General features: G+C 33.0%; 1 non-coding gene across 1 annotated transcript; it reads right to left on the reverse strand.

Moving 5' to 3' along the window:
• Positions 1-4,571: 4,571 nt before the first annotated feature.
• On the reverse strand, positions 4,572-4,644 carry Trnav-aac. The gene has a single exon. It is a non-coding gene; the product is annotated as a tRNA-Val (tRNA).
• Positions 4,645-7,681: the final 3,037 nt, after the last annotated feature.

Genomic DNA, 7,681 nt, shown 5'->3' on the forward strand with positions numbered 1-7,681 from the left:
ATGCAATTTACAATACCGCTACAAATGTTTATATTATATAGGGGAGATCGGGGCAACTTCGGCATGCGGGGCAAGTTTGTCAAGCGCTTTTTTTAAAAAACAAATTAAAAGGAGACTTTGGTTATAGGTTAGGCAGTTGAGTTTTATTGGTGGCTTGTTGAGTGTAGTGTTTTTATTGTTCTCCAACAAGCGTAGTTGAATTATCAAGCAAATTTTCATTTTCGTTCAATTCCATATAATATTTTTTTTCCATTTATATTGAATTGGCAGGTTTTGTTATAATTCCATGATAACGAAAGTTACTTTTCCTGTTAGAAGGATGTAACTTCAACTTATTCACGTGGCCAGATCGTGGCTTGGCATTCTGTTCTCAGGGTTGTACTTAATGTTTCGAAATCATGACTAGCGGGGTAAGATCGGCAACATAAAGCCACATTAGAAGCAAAGGATAAAAATCAAACAGATGATAAATGAAAACATGTTTGCATTTGTTATTCATGTATATATGTCTTTGAACTTGCATTTCGTTGTAATAATATTAAATGGGTGTTGGATTTGTATTTCTTTGTTTTAATAGTGAATTCCAACTTATACATTGTTAATAACATAATTTTATATACGTGCCTATCTTGCCCCATTACTGTTGCCCCTATACCAGGGGCAACTTTAATAAAAATAATTAAAATAATTACAACTTTACAAAAAGAGAGAAGTTGCCGATCTTGCCCCTATACCCGGGGCAACTTCGTCAATTTCTCTCTTCTTGTAAAGTTGTAATTATTTTAATTATTTTTATTTCCAAACTGATTTTAACCAGTTCTATAGTAAGGTAACATTCCAATAGACAATATGCAAAGCTTTTTTTTCAGTTTACAGCAGTATTTATTACACAAAATTTAAGTAAAGCTTAACATGCCGATCTTGCCCCGATCTCCCCTAATACATGTAATACAGTATAAACACGTGCAGAATTATTTTGAATTTCTTAAGTATAAAAATCAATATTTTGTTTTCATTTTGACTCTTTCCGCCCTTTGGACGCTAACAGGGCCTTTTAATATTGCCCATCATAGGTTCAGCCAGTCTCACAATGGGAGCGAGCAGTTGGTTGAGAGCCCGACATATTCGGAGCCGACCATCCCCGAAAGATCCATCAGTGGTCGAATGGATAAAACCACGGTTCGCATCTGACAAACGGGCTGATCATGTGGAATTTTTCGGGTCTTATTTACGTGTCTAACACCTGAATAATAACCATAGGAAGTCCTTCCGAGAGGCATTTCTTCGGCAAATCGGCCAGGTGTTGGGTTGATTTATCTCCCATTAACCTAACCAAACCATTACACACTCGAAAATTCCTAGGTTTTTCGAGCTCTCAAATTCGATCGTGGTTCCCTAGAATGGTATCTGACGTATCCGGTCGTCTCTCCACACTTATATTAAAACATTTGCTCTATCCATTGTTACATTAAACGCCTTGCATAATAACATTTTATTCATTTATTAGTGTCTCGCTACCGATAATTAAAATTTTTGAATAAATATTTTTTACTGGTTTCGTCTAACATGTAATAAAACATTTCAATAGTTTTGAAAATGTAATTAATTAATCAATTTTTGTATTGTATTTTCTTCAATTTAATAATAATAAAATTGCATTTAATTCGTAAAATTTTAAAAATCTATCAGAGCTGAGAACAAAAAAGAGCAAGAAGACGGTTAAATGTAAACAATATCACATTTATATGCAATTTTAATTTATTCATATAAATAAACTCAAATGTGGAAATGTTTGTTAATGTATATGTATGCAAGCTCAAACTTCTATATGATTAGAACTGAGATATTGCAGTTTTCAAAACTAACTAATCAAAGAAAAAGTTTTAAATCTAAAAAGTTGAAACTAATATATGGGAAGATTTGATTCCCATCTTTATGGGAATATTCCATACTTATATTCCGGTAACATACTTTATAAAAAAAGTTTTTTAAACAGATTTATGCTCATGTAGACGTATGTATTATGATAGTCTTTATAATGTATTTAAATATACTAATTAAATTATTATAGGTTATTTAAAATGGATTAGTTTCATATTATTGAAATGTTAAAACTTTTCGATATTATTATAAAATTTTACAAAATTCTTCAACACAGCTCAAAAACGTTTTTTAAAATCAAAATTAAGAAGAAAAATTACTAAAACATTAAATTGAATTTCAAATTAAGTTTAATTTATATGAATTAGAATAATAATAATTGATCGGAATTGATGCTAATAAGTTCTTCTTTTAACGAATCCTTCAAATCAATTTAAGGACCTTGGCCTTACTTTATAAAATCGTCATTTACAATTTTTTAAAATAAAACACATTTTTACCCCGAAAATTAGGCTTTTTGCCACTTTATAATAATTAATAATGTAAAAGTTATTTTTAAACAAAATTTCATAATAGATGACACCACAAACAATTTTAATTTTGTGCTATTATATCTTAGTGTTTTTCGCCGGAAAAGTTACACAACTCATTGTTAGTGTATTTTTTAATTATTTAATAAACCTAACTGAAATTTCGATCTTATTACATAGTTTCATGATCATTCCACCAATGACTAAAGATGAGGATATCTCGCATAACTTGTAAATGCTTAGGAAGCAAAGCACTGCGAAATTTAGTTGTTACGCTAAACAGTTAATCGCCAATAACAACTTTTGTGGGCGAAGCAACTTGAGGACACTGGTAATTGTTGGTTCACGTCTGAATAAACTTCCCCTCCCCCGAATCAACACAATTCTTACATAAAATTACATTGGTTTGTGCATTCGTCTATTTATTTTCTATTAATTAATAAAAGTGTACATTTTCTCTTCTTTGAAATTCATTTTCGAAATTATTCTATTAAAAATGAATTTAAAACTTTTTACATTTATGAATAACTCAACATATTAAACAATTAAATAAATTTTAATTTTATTAAATTAGTTAAAACTAACACCCAATATCATATTGAATTGTTATATGTAACAGTAAACAATCATCTTTGAACGTCACTTCCCTGGTTTCTTATTGTTTTTATCATAAGTATATTTATTCCCTTTTCATAGCTAATAAAAGGAAGACAGTACGAATAGACAAACAGACAGTAAAAATAATAAAATCACATAAACTATAAAATAAATAATTATTCCAGTTTTAAAGACAAACTTTATTTTGAAACAATTCCGAAAACGAATTTCCATAATCACAAATGTCTACGGACTTTCTTCCATAGACATTTGTGATTATGAATCAGTTCTATTAAGAGAACTATAGTGCATATATCTAGTATATCAGAGCCCCTTTAGCCGTCACTCGAGATCATCGAGTGACGTCTCCGCTTCCCAGTAACCTAGAAGGACCTCAGGGGTTGGATTTTGGGAAGCGTTTCGCTTTGTGAAAAGGTGTTTGTGTTATGTAACGGCGTTATTTACAGCGATGACGCGTAATATGTAAACGAATGGATGCAACGAACAAATTAGACAATGGTTTAGTGAGTTATCGTAAGAGGTGTTTGTAAGGATGTGTTGTAGTAAAACTGAAGATACAATAGAATCTTCATTTGGTGAAATATTGCTGACTGATGAATTACATGATACATACTTACCAGGCACCGAGATTTGCGGTGATCAAGTTGGCGGCACCTCCAGGGCGAGGCCTTGTTATGCGGAAGTTGAAACGTGTAATTTGTGATATGTGTAGTGCTTGATAGCTACTAATCTAGCGCCAAAATCATATCAATCACGAACCGTATCAACAGGCCTTGGATTTGAGCCTCCAGGTTCCACGTTAGACGAAGGCCCGTTCCCAGATTCTCAACTATTGTACGAAATTAAACAAATTCAAACCTCACAGATCTTCGAAATTCTAAACAATAGATTTCTACGATATTTGGTTAACATTTATGAATAACAGCATCTTTGCTTTTTTATCAGAATGGTGACTGTCAGGTGATCACGCCTGTAATGGTAAAATAAGGAGATAAGCCACCAACCGTTAGTTATTTGATCAAACACTCCAGTGATTTCGCTTTCTAAACTTACGGGTTGCGACTGTGTAGTGAAATTATGAAATGTGTCGTACGTAATCAAATTATGTTCATCACTAAAGTACAGCAGTGCATGGTGATTGACTATTAGTCACAAATTAGCTGAGAGCATAGCATTACTCATCGAACTAAATTGTCGAGAAAAGTAGTTCGTTTAAACTATATATTCAAACAGCAAATCAACGTAGCTTGACATCCGAGTAAATATTATGCAGTACATAGAAAATTAGATTATCCCAATATAATTAGCTTAGGAAATGATACATACAGTCAACTGATTAAATTGTGAAAGTAAATTTTTAAATAAATGAGTTATTTCAATAATCACTAATGCTTATTGCTTTAGACTGGATTGCCTATGAGAGTTATACAGCAAAATGGAAAACTTAAAAATTAAGTTTACGTAGTTAATGCATATGCAGTTATTTTCACTCATTATACAGTACAATGAGTGAACTTCCCAAAAATGTATAGAAATTTAGCTTGTGCCTGCCAAGGATCGAACCTGGGACCTTCCGCGTGTTAGGCGGATGTGATAACCACTACACCACAAGCACCTGCTCAACTAATGGTGAAATCTGATCAATAACGCACCTCTTGATTACGTCCGTTCTGACCCAGAAGCATTTCACCCTGTTGGATTTACCGGTTGCGTCGTTAAGCCGCAACTCACGATTCGACACAAGTCAAACTTTCAAGCTCATCGCTTTTCAAAATTAAATTTAAACTTAATAATCATTCTTATGAATGGAGACGAAGCCGGGATTATATTTCTCTAACAATTGCGTCCGGTGCACGAAACTCCGGGCTTTCGTATGAAAAATAGTCGTAATGACATAAAGTTCATTGCCATTTTCTTTACGACTAAACGATTTCTTCACGAGTAATAATAAATTCGATTTTCTTTTTAACTTCTTACAAAGTGTTCACACCACTTTTATTATCCACATTGTACGAGTAAACATATACAATGTTATAGAATGCAAAATGCATGTACAACTTCGTTTTAAGCGTGTAACTTTGAGCCAGGAATCCTCCACGTGTGTTCGGCGAAATTTTCAGAGAATAGGAGGCCATTTTTTTCGTTCGGGTAGCCACAAGTGAAAGGCAAACTTATTTTTACTATGTGAACCTGCAGACGAGGCATCACTGCGTTTGCAGTTTGTGTAACAGAAATAAGTCATTAAACAAATGTTCTCTTTGCCGTAAATTCGACAATTGCGAATTTAGTCGGATAAATAATTCCATCCTAGGTACTTCGCCCACTTGTTTCCAAAATTCGCTATTTTTAATTTTAATTTCGTGACGATTGTTCGATTCTCGGTGCGCCGTTTTTGCTTTGTTGAGTCTGATCTTTGAAGAAAGCAAAACGCACAAAACACACACTACGTGAAAGGTTAATTACGAATTGGCTTATCGCGAGCGTCGTTCGGAATCGTTTCGCGTTCGCAAACGAAAATGTTGGTAACTGTTAACGTGATTGGGAAGGTGTGTTCCCCAGTGGCGCAATTGGCTAGCGCACGGTACTTATAAGCAGTACTTGTGAGTTATGACGGGGTTGTGAGTTCGAGCCTCACCTGGGGAATGTATTGATTTCTTTTTAAAAACAGAAATTTGGAGTTATGTGGAATATATACTCTCCAAGACTAAACACTGAAGATAGGATACGAACGTAACATTCTCATCGTTGGAAATTCGGGTTTAGGAAAGTCTATGTTGCTTAACACTCTTTTCAAAGATTTGTTATACGTAAAAATTTGGTAAAAAAAATGACCCCCAAAATTCTTAGGCCTACATTTTTGGACTCGGGAGCTTGAAATTTCTAAACATGCAAAAACCTTCAGGGGTTTCTTGTGTGTATGGATATTAGTATATGTGTTGGAGGGCACGATTTTGTTCCCCAATTTGAAGCATAATAACTCCTATGCTTTTTGTCGAAATTTTCCGAAATTTTGCAAAGAAGTTTGTATATTAGGAGAATTGATGCCATTAAATTTCGGTAGTTAAACGTCGAGAGGATGGTGGATCACATTTCAAGTACGGTCGGACTTAATGAAGATTTTACTCCTTGTTAGCATTTACAATTTTTTATCTAATTAATACCTACCCTCAAAATCAAGCTTTTTATCATTTTATAATAACTAAAAATATAAAAAGTTTTTTTATAAGAAAATCTCATAAATAATGGTGCCACACGCAAATTTATTTATGTTTAATAATATAAAATTTATTTTTTAATTAAGATCTCATAACAGCCGGGAAAGTTGCGCAACTCGTTGCTGGATTTTTTAAAATAGGTTATTTAACAACTCATGCTACTCAAGACGCCCACTGGTACAGAAGTAAAATTTTAATGTATAGTGGAATTTATCTGTGTGAAGATGACTCGAATTCGTTTGTAGAGAATTGTAGTTCGTGGCCGAAGATAAGAATATGGCGACATTTTGTTTTAATAATCCAATTTTTAACTCTTAACTACACAAGAGCATACAAATCACTTAAAGCTCAATTATGTAGCAAGTAGCTGGGTTGATCCAAAAATTTTGGCAAAGAGTTCTTCAGAACAGACCTTTCCTAGCAAGAGAAATTTAAGTACAGTACATATATCACTTGGTCATTGTATCGTTGTACTGGCTAAAAATGTACGTTTTATGACCGTTATATTGCATAGCATCACTTCTAAGTGGCGTGGTTTTTTTTGTTTTTTGTAATTGTCGAATTTGTTTTATTTCTTCATTAGGTGAACCACTCAAAGTTTACGCTTCGCTCATTTAAAGTTTAAAACGTTAAAACGGAAACGTCACAAATATGGCGCCGGGCAAAACACACATGCGCAACAGGTATATCCGGGATTCCAATATGGCACATGCAAGTTGCTTAGTGGCAGTTTGTGATCACGTGACTTTAAGACTCCATTATTCTTCCAAACAATGTATTAGCGAGATTGAAATAAAAGCGTCGTGGGTAAATTTCATCGTCTATACGTTCGTTGCCTGCAAACAAATTAAAGTTATAGTCTCTCTACCAAAACCATCGTTCCAGACAAATTGAAAATTAACATATAGAGGAGAAGGTGGTATTATGGAACCCCAATTACATTTTAGTGAATTGTAAACAAGGTATCATAACCAGTGGTGATATTCGAAATATTTAACAAAGGGTTCGCTAACAGAAAATTTTTCCTTAACAACTTTTTTTTCTCTGAAATGGTGCATTAGCAACATTAGCGCAAAAACTGACCTTAAGATATCCATATAAATAAAAAAGATGCGTTCGCAAAATTAAGTCAGTTAAAATTTAACATTGTTTATGCCAGAACTATATTTTTTTAATAAATAATAAAAAAGAGTGTTCAAAATGATTTATTTTGTACATATTTTAATATTTTTCATTCAAAATATTTTATAAACATAAAAATTGGCTTTTTTTAATCAGAAAAAGTCATAGGGAAAGCAGTTAAACAAGAAAAACTTTTCTAAATGATTTATTTTATCGTTAGGTATTATTATAATAATAGACAGATGTCATCGTCTCTCGAAATACAATATCTTTCTTATTTCGCTGTTGATAGCCCGACACGTGCTCCGCAGCCAT

Source organism: Centruroides sculpturatus, unplaced genomic scaffold (genome assembly GCF_000671375.1).
Source record: "Centruroides sculpturatus isolate CEXI.00-Female unplaced genomic scaffold, Cexi_2.0 scaffold773, whole genome shotgun sequence".
NCBI lineage: Eukaryota > Metazoa > Arthropoda > Arachnida > Scorpiones > Buthidae > Centruroides > Centruroides sculpturatus.